Source organism: Lontra canadensis, unplaced genomic scaffold (genome assembly GCF_010015895.1).
Source record: "Lontra canadensis isolate GAN:19392208 unplaced genomic scaffold, GSC_riverotter_1.0 scaffold82, whole genome shotgun sequence".
In the NCBI taxonomy this organism is placed as follows: Eukaryota; Metazoa; Chordata; class Mammalia; order Carnivora; family Mustelidae; genus Lontra; species Lontra canadensis.
This window is the reverse complement of record NW_022631076.1, coordinates 6,997,630-7,012,320: the sequence shown is the minus strand read 5'-3', so window position 1 is coordinate 7,012,320 and position 14,691 is coordinate 6,997,630. Positions and strand designations below refer to the sequence as shown.

At 43.0% G+C, this 14,691-nt stretch overlaps 1 non-coding gene across 1 annotated transcript; it reads left to right on the top strand.

Moving 5' to 3' along the window:
- The first annotated feature begins 8,522 nt into the window (after positions 1-8,522).
- Positions 8,523-8,626, top strand: LOC116882264. Its single transcript, XR_004385600.1, has one exon. It is a non-coding gene; the product is annotated as a U6 spliceosomal RNA (small nuclear RNA).
- The last annotated feature ends 6,065 nt before the right edge of the window (positions 8,627-14,691 follow it).

Sequence of the window (14,691 nt, the reverse complement as noted above, 5' to 3'; positions counted from 1 at the left end):
AAAAATGTCCGTGTGTGTATTAAGTCATTTCAGTTTTACTAAGTGAAATTGAGCCGTACTGTTTTTGAGCCAGTAATGAAACTGCAGTTTTTAACATGTGACATTTGGGGGTGGTGAACATATGTGAAAAGATTGTATCTAGACTATTGAAAGAAATGGTCTTGAAAAATTCATGGGAAGCTTTAGCATTGTCTGAAAAACAAGAGGGAAGTCACATTAGTGTTAACTTTAAAAAGGGGGGGGAAAGAGAGAAGTTTTGTTCTAACGCAAAAAAGTCTGGTTGGACCAGAATGTAAAAGAAGATAACAAAAGCCAAATTTGGGTGGTACAGTAGGTTGTAGGAGGCTTGAAGGGAAATGAAACTGATTGGCACATAATAAGCTTGAAAATAAATAGTGAAATGTACAATTTCGTTGATACTATTTGATACTATTAGATCCACTTTGATGGATTTATTCATAAGATGGAGAAGATGCTGGTGAATCCTGCAAAATATTACATGGGTGACATGCAGGAAGAGAGAAATTATAGTTTATCCTTTTCTGTTAAACGAACAGTGAGATCATAGTCTTTAAAGAGGCAGGTAGGGTGGGCCAAAAGCCCCATGCTCTGGCTGAGTTGTAATTTGTGATAAATTCAGGTACGTGGTGAATGCTAATGTGAACTATCTGAGGTCAGTGGAAATGAAGATTGAAGAAGACTGTAACTAGATCAAGTGGAAATTCCTGTATAGTGAATTATACAATTAAACAAACAAAAAACATATAGGGGGAGAAAAAAAAAAGAGAAGCTAGATCTGGGGTGTGAGATGAGGGGAAGGGAAGGATGAGGAAGACGAGGGAGCCTGGGGGTTGCCCAGAGCTTCCCTGAGGTTCCTTCCTCTGAGAACCGAGGCAGGAATCTCAGCCATGCTACTGGGAGGTTTGGGAGAGGAGACTTCAGGGTGTTTTGAGAGATGGCCTTGATCTTAGGGATGTAAGAGGGCCAGGCCATCATCCTACTGAGATGTGGGGAGAGGCTGGACTGGAAGTTTGAGCAGGGAAAAAAGTTTGTATGAGAGCCGTGAGCTGTGTGGCTGGGAAGCTGTGTGAAGCAGCGTGAGCTCAGGGCAGGTGTTTCTCAAAACGCACCTGAGAAAAGAGAACATGGGGTCAGTGGTTTGGGTTCTGGGGGGGAAGCATGGGGACCTTTTGGTACCTTTAAAAAGTGCAGGGGTGCCTGGGTGGTTCAGTGGGTTAAAGCCTCTGCCTTCGGCTCAGGTCATGATCCCAGGGTCCTGGGATCGAGCCCCACATCGGGCTCTCTGCTCAGCAGGTAGCCGGCTTCCCTTCCTTCTCTCTCTGCCTGCCTCTCTGCCTACTTATGATCTCTGTCTGTCAAATAAATAAATAAAAATATTTTTTAAAAAGTGCAGGGCCCAGGTGGTGGTGGGCTATGTGGCTCCCCCCGCCCCGCCCCCCAGCACTGCTTGCTTGCCTCTGACACCTGCAGCCACACACCTGTGAGCATCGCTGGGGGCACTGGGCTGCATACCTGGGCTCTGAGATTATTTCAGCTTCATCTTTCCCCTGCTCTATGTCATCTTGTTAAAAACACCTTCTTGAGATACAGTTGACATGAGTTTGGCTTTACATACTCTCCCCTATGAATTTACTCTGAGACCTGGGAAATGAAACGTAGAAGAAAAAAGAAAAGAAAAGAAAAGAAGAAAGGAAAAAAAAAAAAAAGGAAATCTCCATCCATGCTCTCCTTATCAGAGAACTTGACCTTTATTACCACACGTGCTGGGGGCAGTTTTCTGTTCTCTGGCTCTGGAGGTGGAGGGAACAGCAGGGGAGGAAGAACAAGAGCTAAGGCGGCTTGTCTACCTCCCAATCTCCTTTTCCTTGATGGAGCGGGGACTCTGCCACAGTAATTTTCTCTCCAAGTTCCTGTGCCCCGAGGCCATGCTCCCACATCCGTCCTCCTTGACCATACCTCTCCTTTCTCTTAGCCAATGAAAGTTCCTCAGCCTCTGTGTTGCAATGTCGGCCACAGATAATAAGATAGTCATTTTGTTGGGTCCTGGGTTTGATTTAGGAAAATCAAGCCAACACCCACAGAGACACTACCCAGAGGGCCCGGGTCTCTGCTCCTAACGGGATAGAGCTGACAACTGACAAGACACACTGTGGTGAGAGAGGCCAGTGTGGGGGGCTGGCGGGAGAGGGCAACAGTGTTGTGCAAGGCCAGGAGAGATTGCTTCCAGCTGAGAGGGCTTGGGAACAGTTCAGCTGAGGGTGATTTTAGAACTGGGCTTCAGGGTATAAGGGGTGGGGGTGGGGGGAACACGGGATTCTGACCAGATGCTAGGGCAGAGGGAGCAGAGCCCTAGTGGTGGAGGAAACCAGGTAAGCAGAGGTGTGGGGGGCTGGGAGAGAGCCAGGAATGGTGTGAGCTGGACTAAAAGCAGCATGAGGCGGAGTGGTGGTACTCTCTTCACGCCTGTCCTGCTCAGGAGTTTGGGTTTTCTCCTGGGAGAGGTTCAGCATGAGAAGCTTGAGCCTTCGGAGGCTGCCTGTAGTTCATTGCAAAAGCTTCTCATTTTCCTGCCTGTGTGCGGTTAAAGCTGTGTTTCCCAGGTTCATCTGTGAAGAAGAAAACCCTCGAACTTCTCTGGCCAGTGTGATGCCAACTTTGAATCCCGTGCTTTCTGCAAGCCCCTTTTTATCGAGATCTAGACATTTTGCTTGTCTCTTCTTGACTGCCTCTACGCGCTGGCTACAGCCCACGGTTTCATTTGCTTTGCCACTTTTGAGAGTTCAGGATCCCAGTGTTGCCAAGTTTGAGTTTTAATAAGTTTTCACACCTTTTCATGGCTGTCTTTGAAAAGAAATATATATATATACACGCAATGATCCCTAGCTGGGGTTCTGACTACTGTTTGTTATGGCACTGTTGAGATGAAAACTTTAAGAAACACAGCCACGTCCCATTCCCTTAGAAGACTTTTGGTTGTAAGTGCACTTGAGAGAAAAGTTGTCAGATAAGAAAATGAAAAGAGGGATCTCCATTTGTATAATTTTTGCTTAGTGAACTTGATAATGGGAGTTCTGGATGATTCTTCTTGTGTCACTTACAAGTGTGAGTTCTGCTCCAAGAGAGGAGTTCATGATTAGGAGGGAGGCACTGGGAGATTTTTTTTTCTCCTGCTGGGTACAAGTAATTTTTATTCCTTATTTAGGTCCAGTACTCCACAGTACAGTGTAGTGCTATTTTTAATAAAAAAGAGCAAGCCATCTAAATGTTTAATCAAAGGGAACAGTGTGGCAAATACAGCTCACCCCCTGGATGGATGCTTCTCTCGTTATTAAGAAGGTGATTACTAAGACCATCATGGAAAAATAGTACGATGTAATATTCAGGGGAGAGAAGCAGAATGTAAAATTACATGTCAACTGAGAGTTAAGTGCTTTAAAAATGACGAGTGTCTACTGTACAGACAGCCTCTCAGAGACTGAAGGCTGGATCGGTTTGGTCAGAGGTGATCCCCATGGGGTCTAAGCTATGTGGGATCATGACCTAAATCTGAAGCTAAGTGAGCAATAAATACTCTTGGATATGAATAAGTATTTTTTTTTTTTTTAAAGAGACCTACTTTAGGGGAACAGTGTTACCATTTGGTATCAAGAAAAACAAATTTGCTTGCTGGCCCCTCCCTTCTCCTTTTCTTTGTCTCCCCCAATCAGGTATTTTCCATTTGGGTTGTTTCTTTTAAAATCGGCAGACAGATTATCTTCCTCATCAGATTAATGTTTGCCTACCTCCAGTAAAGCTCAGACCCTATGGCTAGGCACACGGCTGCCCGTGGCCTGGAGCTTTCTCGGACTTGTGGATTCTGTCAGTGACCGGTGTTACCAGGTGAACTCATCCACTGTAGGGCTTGAGGCTGCCTCCTTCCCAGAGTGTCTGAGAATGGGATTGGCAATAATGGCCCAGTGCCTGGTTCTCACAGATGTGTGGTCTGGACGGTAACTTAGGCAGGCAAGCAGGTAGGGTGTTTGTGATGCAAAATCCTTGGCATATTGTCATAAAGCTACTTGTGTGTTATGTGGAGGTTTGGAAATCCTATCCTACTGTGAGAGGGAGGGAGAGGGCAAGAGAGGGGAGAGAGAGACACACAGAAAAAGAGGGAGAGAAGGAGGGAGGGGGAGAAAGAGAGAGGGAGGGGGAGAGGAGGAGGAGAGAGGGAGGGAGAGAGGAGGCTGCCAATTTCCTGCATTTTGGGCTTCCTGCTCTTACATGGGCATGAGGGTCATTACTAGAGGAGTTTATCCTCAGAGGAAGTCCTTTTGTGCTCCCTCTTCTCTGGGGCTTAGCCCTTATTTTCTTCTCACCCTCTTCTCACCCTTTTGCCCCATTCTGCCACCTCCTTTGCGGGCTGCGCATTCTTGATGGTGCCTCTCCTCTAGGGCTCTTGGAGCACAGTCACGGTTCACCCAGCCGGCCTTCTTTACTGTCCTCCAATAGCCATGTCAGCTGGGGACAAGTGGGAAAGACAAAATTCGACTCTCTCTCAAATCTCCTTCCTTCCTGCTTCTGCAGTGGTAGAGTTGAGACATCATCCTTTTCAGAGATGTCCAGCCTGAGAAATTAAGAAAAATCTCCTTAAATGAGCTGATTTTTTCCTTTACTGCCCCCCCCATATACACCTGTTGTATCATACGTTACCTGACGGGTGCGCCTCCACAATGTGTGGGCGGCAGACACACGCCGAAATTGTGGTTTCTGCATCATGGTGTCCCTGCACAGAAGCATAGAGCTGAGAGTTGGTTAACCACTTGCCTTTCTTTCTTCTGAGCCCTCACCTCCTAATCTGGGAGCCCAAGGGATGTGCACAGTACAGCACTCAGTGGGCTCCAGAGATGACCTGGCTCACCCTACTTTTTCTAGAAGAGGAGAGTGATGTCCCCGAGGTCTTTGCTTGGGATCACATATTCATAAGTGGCAACTATAGGACAAGATCCCCATCCCTTCCACCCCAATCTGGCAGCCTTTCCATTATATCCTTATGCTTACGTGAGTGATTTTTCTGACCCCAGAAACTTCTAGGATGCTCTGTAGGTTTTCTATATAGCTTTGTCCAAGTGCCGTCTCTTTCATGACACTCTTATAGAGCGACCCAGCCGGAAGAGAATTCTACATCCTCCAGTCTCCCTTAGCACCTTTCAAGCCATGCAAAGCATTTGTAGTCTGTAGTTCTGCCACTCATTCGGGTTAATTAAATACACATTTTACCCTCCTGACCAGACCCCAAGAGCTGCTTGAAGTCAGGGATTGTACCTTTGTCATTTTTGTTTGTCCCATAATGCTGGCTCAGCGCCTGGCCATGGCAGGTGCTCAATAAACCTATGTGTCCAGAGCGAACGAGAGAATGAGTGAATGAGCAATGAACCCCTTGGAATAGCACCTCTGTTCCCTCCTGGAGTGAGGTGCTGTAAATCAAGGCGTGATGAATCTCTGGGGACTGGGAGCTTCATGAGTTATGGGGAAGTCTCCCTGTCTCTCCGGCTGGGTGGGCAGTGATAACATTGAAACTGCAGCCTTGGAGTAGCTAGCAGTGATTTAGGAAGTACATTCATATGGGCTCTTCATAAATAAATCAATTAAATTCCTGCCACGAGCTAGTCAGGCAGGGCCCTCCCTCCCCTTCGGAGAGCAGGTGTGTGCTGTTCCCCTGGCTAGGATCTTGATGGCCGCTGAAAATTGCTCCAGCATCTGGGTTTCCACGCATTGCGGAGCCTCTGGTCACCAGCGTTTGCCTCTTTGAGGACTTTCCTCACCATGGAGGAGAGGGCAGAAGAGCTCATTGTGCAGTCGCTGTGGTTACATCAACCTGGGCAGCTGCCCCAACTTCACGCTTCCCCTACCTGGGGCTGAGTTTTTATTTGGGCATGGGTTTCTCTACTTGGTAAGCCTCCTTATGGGGGATCGGTGGCTAGGGGGGCTCAGAAGTCATGTTTCAATAAAGAACTGTGGGAAGCTCTGCTGATCAGAAAAGCACTCTGAATTCTGGCCCATCTCAAGAAAATAAGTGGGTTTTGGAAATGAGGAAGTGACTCCATACATCATCTTCTCCATTAAAATCGTTTTGTTTCTTTACCGTAGTCCCAAAGGCCAGGGTCTCTGGATTTAGAAGGTAGCAATTAATTTAGTTGAAATCCTCATTTATATTTCTGAGCGAAAGGAGGTGATGAGTGGAGATTCTCCAAGTTCTTTCTTTTCCTCACAATTTATTTCCTTACCGCAAAGATCTACTGAGTACCTAACACATGTCAGAAACATGACAGGCTTTGGAGGTGTAACTGTGAAACAGTCTTTGCTTTCAAGGATTTTTTATTTTGATAGGGTTCCAGATAAAGACAATGATGAGAGGGTAAAGGAGCAATGCCGTGATGAAAACTGGGTAAGGAGCTCTGGGAATAGGCATGGGACAGAAGTGTATTGGCTTGGGGAAGGGTCACTAAATTGGGACTTAAGGGATGAGTGGGGCTTCACCAGAGGAGGGGAGGGAACTCCAGAGAGTGCGAGCAACACAGAGAAAGGACTGGGAGCATTTAAGGCATTTAAAGGACTGATCATGGGGCCACCTGGGTGGCTCATTTGGTTAAGCAACGGCCTTCAGCTCAGGTCATGATCCCAGGGTCCCAAGATCGAGTCCCACATCGGGCTCCCAGCTCCATGGGGAGTCTACTTCTCCCTCTGACCTTCTCCCCTCACATTCTCTCTCTCACACTCTCTCTATCAAATAAGTAAATAAAATCTTAAAAAAAAAAAGAATTGATCATTCAGGCATCTGCTCACCCACAGGTGATTACTGACCAATCCATGTGGTGGGCTCTGTGTCACGCAGGTCCTCGTGGGGCTGCCTCAGACAGGCTCTCTGTCTGCCAAGAACTCAAGGTTCGCATGGAGGGTGGGATTCCTGCAGAGAGGGTTGGGGCCGAGCCTGGGAGGCTGGGCTGGGAGACTAGCAGACCCTCTGGTGCTGGACTGAGGAGTTTGGATGATGGCCCCAGTGCTCACGTGGATGGTGTCTAAACCCTCAGTCTGTGACAGAAGGACATTGGGGATGTTTCCCTTTTATTTTTATTTTTTTGCCTTTACAAACATTATTGCAGTGAACAACTTCGCAGTACGCACATCATTTTAAGCACGTGAGAGCATGCATGGAGGATCACTTCCTAAAACGGAATCACTGGATCAAAGGGTGTGTGTGTGCATTTGGTGAATTTTGCCAAATTCCCTTAGTTAGAGGTTTATCAGTGCTCCCTCCCGGCAGCAGTAAATGAGATACGTTTCCCTGCCTACCCTGCCCCCCACCCCCCGCCACATACAAACACTCACAGGTATGCACACACCCCCCCCACACAAACATGCACATGCATGCACACACACACAAACACACATGCACCTACACACACACATAAAAACACGCACATGCATGCACACGTGCACACACACACACACATATGCACACAGGCGCTGTGACAAGGGCATTGTTACATTCCACTCCCCAACCATTGTCACTCTTGTGCGGGCACAGATGGCCAAGCTCTAGCACTCTTTAAAGGTACAAAGGCATGAGTTTGAGAGGGATGAGATTCTGTCCTGGACAAATGCAAGAATTTCTTCTATGTTTTACCTCAGTTCAGATTTCTGTGCAGTGGGGACCCAGACTGAAACATTATGGGAAAAAGTGATTGGCCTCCAGGCTGTTAGACTCAAAGATCTGGAGTATCCTCATGTATAACTACTACCTGGGACTCCTAATGACTCATGGTGGATGGATCACTGATGGACTCTTACACTTATCCTGATTTTTATTTTTTCCATATTTTTAGATTGTGCCACTTTTTGGGGAAAATGACTGCTCTAAGTCTCCTTTGTCCTAAACTTTTAATCTTTGAGTGTGCAGGCCTGTTTAATCAGTCTACCACATCAATAATAGTTGATACATATATTCCTTTACATGGGATGATAAAAAGTTGGTAGCATATGATTACTTGCACATGTGACAAGAATTTCAAACTTAAATCCATGTCTTTCAGCTCCCCACAACCCGTAAGTGGAAGATGAAGGCAGGAGTTGTGGTTTCCAGGCACAGATCCCATGCATGTGAAATAAGAGATAACTGAAGTTGGCCCACCTATCTCGGTGGTCATCTCCATCCTCTCTCTGACTACATGGGGGATAAACAGTGACAACGGAATGCCCACGTTAAGAATGAAGGTGCTTGACAAAGGCTTACAAGGAATGATCTTGCAGCTTTTAGCAGAAATGTTGAGAGCAAGTTGCACAGGTAAGAGGCAGAAAACTGAATTTAGCTGTAGATTGTAGCCTCCGTATTAAACAGATACTCATTATAGGATTTTAAAAGTCAGGTGAGCAAGCAACTTGCATTTATTCAGAACCTGCTTGCTGAGGCACTGTATTGGACAGTATGGAAGGTAATGAATAAGTACATAAAAAACAAATATTGTTCGTTTTAGCAATGCATATACTAAAACTTGGAATGATACAGAGAAGATTAACATAGCCCCTACACGAGGATGACACACAAATTTGTGAAGCATTCTGTATTTAAAAACAAACAAACAAACAAACAAAACAAATAGGTAGTCGGAGTCCCAGCTCTTTAAGAAATCAAGAAGAAGTTAGAAGACAAACCTACATGACCAGTTTAATGGCTATTTGAAAGTTAATAGTATGAAGTTGCAAATACATGAAACCATTTAGTGCCAAGCCATTGAGTCTGAGCAACTTAAAATCTCTGAGCTAAGAGGACTGGAATCTGCAACTTGAAAGTGCACCACAGCTCTAGGAAAGTTCTTTGGAAACCTAGGGTATATCTTGCTCCCTGTTTCCTACCCACTGGGCTTCCATTCATCTGTGTTGTTGAACTTCTCCCATATGTTTGCATGTACACTTTGCTTTGGTTTTCTCTCCGGAGGGGCCTTCAGGATACTTCCCTCCTTTTCTCTACTCTTGGGGACCCACCAGGACACTACCACCTTCCATTCTTTCTTTTATTACTCTTATTATTTTAATATTTTATTTATTTATCTGACAGAGAGATCACAAGTAGGCACAGAGGCAGGCAGAGAGAGGGGGGGAGCAGGCTCCCTGCTGAGCAGAGAGCCTGATGCAGGACTCAATTCCAGGACCTGAGGCCATGACCTAACCAAAGGCAGAGGCTTAACCCACTGAGCCACCCAGGTGCCCCTTATTAATTATTTTTATTAACATATAATGTATTATTTGTCCCAGGGGTACAAGTCTGTGAATCATCAGGCTTACACACTTCACAGCATACACCATAGCACATACCCTCCCCAATGTCCATAACCAAACCACCCTCTCCACACTCCCCCTCCCCCCAGCAACCCTCAGTTTGTTTTGTGAGATTAAGAGTCTCTTATGGTTTGTCTCCCTGCGATCCCATCTTGTTTCATTTTTTCCTTCCTACCCCCCAAACCCCCACTCTGCCTCTCAAATTCTTCATATCAGGGAGATCATATGATAATCCTCTTTCTCTGATTGACTTATTTCACTCAACATAATACCCTCTAGTTCCATCCACGTTGTTGCAAATGGCAAGATTTCATTTCTTTTGATGGCTGCATAGTATTCCATTGTGTATATATACTACATCTTCTTTATCCATTCATCTGTTGATGGACATCTAGGTTTTTTCCGTAGTTTGGCTATTGTGGATATTGCTGCTAAACATTCGGGTGCACGTGCCCTGCCCCTTCAGATCACTACATTTTTATCTTTAGGGTAAACACCCAGTAGTGTGATTGCTGGGTCATAAGGTAGCTCTATTTTCAACTTTTTGAGGAACCTCCATGCTGTTTTCCAGAGTGGCTGCACCAGCTTGCATTCCCACCAACAGTGTAAGAAGGTTCCCCCTCCTTTGCATTCTCTCCAGCATCCATCAAACGATATCCAAGTTGTTTTCCTGACTTGTTAATTTTAGCCATTCTGACTGGTGTGAGGTGGTATCTCATTGTGGTTTTGATTTGTATTTCTCTGATGCCGAGTGATGTGGAACACTTTTTCATGCGTCTGTTGGTCATTTGGATGTCTTCTTTGCAGAAATGTCTGTACATGTCCTCTGCCCATTTCTTGATTGGATTATTTGTTCTTTGGGTGTTGAGTTTGATAAGTTCTTTAGAGATTTTGGATACTAGCCCTTTATCTGATATGTCATTTGTGAATATCTTCTCCCATTCTGTCAGTTGTCTTTTGGTTTTGTCAACTGTTTCCTTTGCTGTGCAAAAGCTTTTTATCTTGATAAATTTCCAGTAGTTCATTTTTGCATTTGCTTCTCTTGCCTTTGGCGATGTTTCTAGGAAGAAGTTGCTGTGGCTGAGGTTGAAGAGGTTGCTGCCTGTGTTCTCCTCAAGGATTTGAATGGATTCCTGTCTCACATTGAGGTCTTTCTTCCGTTTTGACACTACTTTTGTGTGTCAAAATGGATGAAAGACCTCAATGTGAGACAGGAATCCATTCAAATGTTCCAGCTTCATTCTTCTGCATGTGGCTATCCAATTTTCCCAACACCATTTGTTGAAGAGACTGTCTTTTTTACCATTGGACATTCTTTCCTGCTTTGTCAAAGGTTAGTTGACCATAGAATTGAAGGTCTATTTCTGGGCTCTCTATTCTGTTCCGTTGATCTATGTGTCTGTTTTTGTGCCAGCACCATACTGTCTTGATGATGACAGCTTTGTAATAGATCTTGAAGTCTTGAATTGTGATGACAGCTTTGTAATAGATCTTGAAGTCTTGAATTGTGATGCCACTAACTTTGGTTTTCTTTTTCAACATTCCTCTAGTTGTTCAGGGTTTTTTCTAGTTCCATATAAATTTTAGAATTATTTGTTCCATTTCTTTGAAAAAAAATTGATGGTATTTTGATAGGGATTGCATTAAATGTGTAGATTGCTTTAGGTAGCATAGATATTTTCACAATATTTGTTCTTCCAATCCATGAGAATGGAATGTTTTTCCATTTCTCTGTGTCTTCTTCCATTTCTTTCATGAGTACTTTATAGCTTTCTGAGTACAGATACTTTGCATCCTTGGTTAGGTTTATTCCTAGGTATCTTATGGTTTTGGGTGCAATTGTAAATGGAATGGACTCCTTAATTTCTCTTTCTTCTGTCTTGCTCTTGGTGTATAGAAATGCAACTGATTTTTGTGCATTGATTTTATATCCTGACACTTCACTGAATTCCTGTACAAAGTCGAGCAGTTTTGGAGTGGAGTCTTTTGGGTTTCCTATGTAAAATATCATATGATTTACAAAGAGTGAGAGTTTGACTTCTTCTTTGCCATTTCAGATGCCTTTTATTTCTTTTTGTTTTCTGATTGCTGAGGCTAGGACTTCTAGTCCTATGTTGAATAGCAGTGGCGATAATGGACATCCCTGCTGTGTTCCTGACCTTGGGGGAAAAGCTCTCAGTTTTTCCCCATTGAGAATGATATTCATTGTTGGTTTTTCATAGATGGCTTTGATGATATTGAGGTATGTACCTTCTATCCCTACACTGTGAAGAGTTTTGATCAATAAAGGATGCTGTACTTTGTCAAATGCTTTTTAAGCATCTATTGAGAATATCATATGGTTCTTGTTTTTTCTTTCATTAATGTATTGCATGCATTGATTGATTTGCAGATGATGAATCAGCCTTGCAGCCCAGGAATAAATCCCACTTTTTCGTGGTGAATAATCCTTCTAATGTACTGTTGGATTCTACTGGCTAGTATTTCGGTGAGAATTTTCGCATCTGTGTTCATCAAGGATATCGGTGTATAATTCTCCTTTTTGGTGGGGTCTTTGTCTGGTTTTGGGATCAAGGTAATGCTGGCCTCATAAAATGAGTTTGGAAGTTTTCCTTCTGTTTCTATTTTTTGGAACAGTTTCAGGAGAATAGGAATTAATTCTTTAAATGCTTTGTAGAATTCCCCTGGGAAGCCTTCTGGCCCTGAGCTCTTGTTTCCTGGGAGATTTTTGATGACTGCTTCAATCTCCTTACTGGTTATGGGTCTGTTCAGGTTTTCTATTTCTTCCTGGTTCAGTTCTGGTAGTGTATAGGTTTCTAGTAACGCATCCATTTCTTCCAGATTGTCAAATTTGCTGGCATATGGTTGTTCACAATATGTTCTTATAATTGTTTGTATTTCTTTGGTGTTGGTTGTGATCTCTCCTCTTTCATTTATGATTTTATTTATTTGGGTCCCTTCTCTTTTCTTTTTGATAAGTGTGGCCAGGGGTTTATCAATCTTATTAATTCTTTCAAAGAACAAGCTCCTAGTTTTGTTAATCTTTTCTACTATTCTTTTGGTTTTTATTTCATTGACTTCTGCTCCAATCTTTGTGATTTCTTTTCTCCTGCTGGGATTAGGCTTTCTTTGCTGTTCTTTCTCCAGCATCTTTAGGTGTAGGGTTGGGTTGTGTACTTGGGACCTTTCTTGTTTCTTGAGAAAGGCTTGTATTGCTATATACTTTCCTCTCAGGACTGCCTTTTCTGTGTGCCACAGATTTTGAACAGTTGTATTTTAATTTTCATTTGTTTCCATGAAATTTTTCAATTCTTTTTTAATTTCCTGGTTGACCCATTCATTCTTTAGTAGGATGCTCTTTAGCTTCCATGTATTTGAGTTTTTTCCAACTTTCCTCTTGTGATTGAGTTCTAGCTTCAGAGCATTGGGGTCTAAAAATACGCAGAGAATGATTCCAATTTTCATACTGGTTCAGACCTGATTTGTGACCCAGGCTGTGATCTATTCTGGAGAATGTTCCATGTGCACTAGAGAAGAATGTGCATTCTTTTGCTTTGGGATGGAATGTTCTGAATATATCTGTGATGTCCATCTGGTCCAGTGTGTCATTTAAGGCCTTTATTTCCTCATTGATCTTTTGCTTGGATGATCTGTCCATTTCAGTGAGGGGGGTATTAAAGTCCCCTGCTATTATTGTATTGTTGTTGATGTGTTTCTTTGATTTTTTTATTAATTGGTTCATATATATATGTATATATATATATATATTGGCTGATCCCATGTTAGGGGCATAGATATTTAAAATTGTTAGATCTTCTTTTTGGACAGACCCTTTATGTATGACATAGTGGCCTTCCTTATCTCTTAGTCTTTGGCTTAAAATCTAATTTGTCTGTTATAAGGATTGCCACCTCAGCTTTCTTTTGATGTCCATTGGCATGGTAAATTATTTTTTACCCCCTCACTTTAAATATGGAGGTGTCTTTGGGTCTAAAATGAGTTTCTTGTAGACCGCATACTGATGAGTTTTGGTTTTTCATACATTCTGATATCCTGTGTCTTTTGATAGGGGCATTTAGCCCATTTACATTCAGTGTAACCATTGAAAGATATGAACTTAGTGCCATTGTATTGCCTATAAGGTGACTGTTACTATATATTGTCTCTATTCCTTTCTGGTCTACTACTTTTAGGCTCTTTCTTTGTTTGGAGGACCCTATTCAATATTTCCTGTAGAGCTGGTTTGGTGTTTGCAAATTATTTTAATTTTTGTTTTTCCTAGAAGATTTTTATCTCTTCTTCTATTTTTAGTGATAGCCTATCTGGATAAGTATTCTTGGCTGCATATTTTTCTCATTTAGTGCTCTGAATATATCATGCCAGTTCTTTCTGGCCTGCCAGGTCTCTGTGGATAAGTCTGCTGCCAATCTAATATTTCTACCATTGTATGTTACAGACTTCTTGTCCCAAGCTGCTTTCAGGATTTTCTCTTTGTCCCTAAGACTTGTAAGTTTTACTATTAGGTAATGGGGTGTGGACCTATTTTTATTGATTTTGAGGGGGGGGTCTCTGTGCCTCCTGGATTCTGATGCTTGTTCCCTTTGCTGTATTAGGGAAATTCTCTACTATAATTTGCTCCAATATACCTTCTGCCCCCTTCTCTCTTTCTTCTTCTCCTGGAATCCCAATTTTTCTAATATTTTTTCATCTTATGGTATGACTTATCCCTCGAATTCTCCCCCCGTGGTCCAGCAGTTGTTTGTCTCTCCTTTGCTCAGCTTCTTTATCCTCCATCATTTGGTCTTCTGAGTCACTAATTCTCTCTTCTGCCTCATTTATCCTAGCAGTAAGAGCCTCCATTTTTTATTACACTTCATTAATAGCTTTTTTGATTTCAACTTGGTTAGATTTTAGTTCTTTTATTTCTCCAGAAAAGGATTTTATTTCTCCAGAAAGGATTTTTTTCTAATATCTTCCATGCCTTTTTCCAGTCTAGCTAGCACCTTGAGAATTGTTCTGAACTCTAGTTCTGACATATTACCAATGTCCATATTGATTAGGTCCCTAGCCATTGGTACTGCTTCTTGTTCTTTTTTTTGTGGCGAGTTTTTCTGCCTTGTCATTTTATCCAGATAAGAATATGTGAACGAGAGAATAAAATACTAATAGGGTGGCAAAGACCCCAGAAAAATATACACTAAACAAATCAGAAGAGATCCAAAACCAGGGAGAGAAGAAAGGGAGATAAAGAAATAAAAACAAAAAAATAAAAAATGAAAAACAATGTTTTTTCTGATCTTTTGTGGGAGGGGCCTGTTGCAGTGATTCTCAAATGTCTTTGCCCGAGGCAGAATTGCA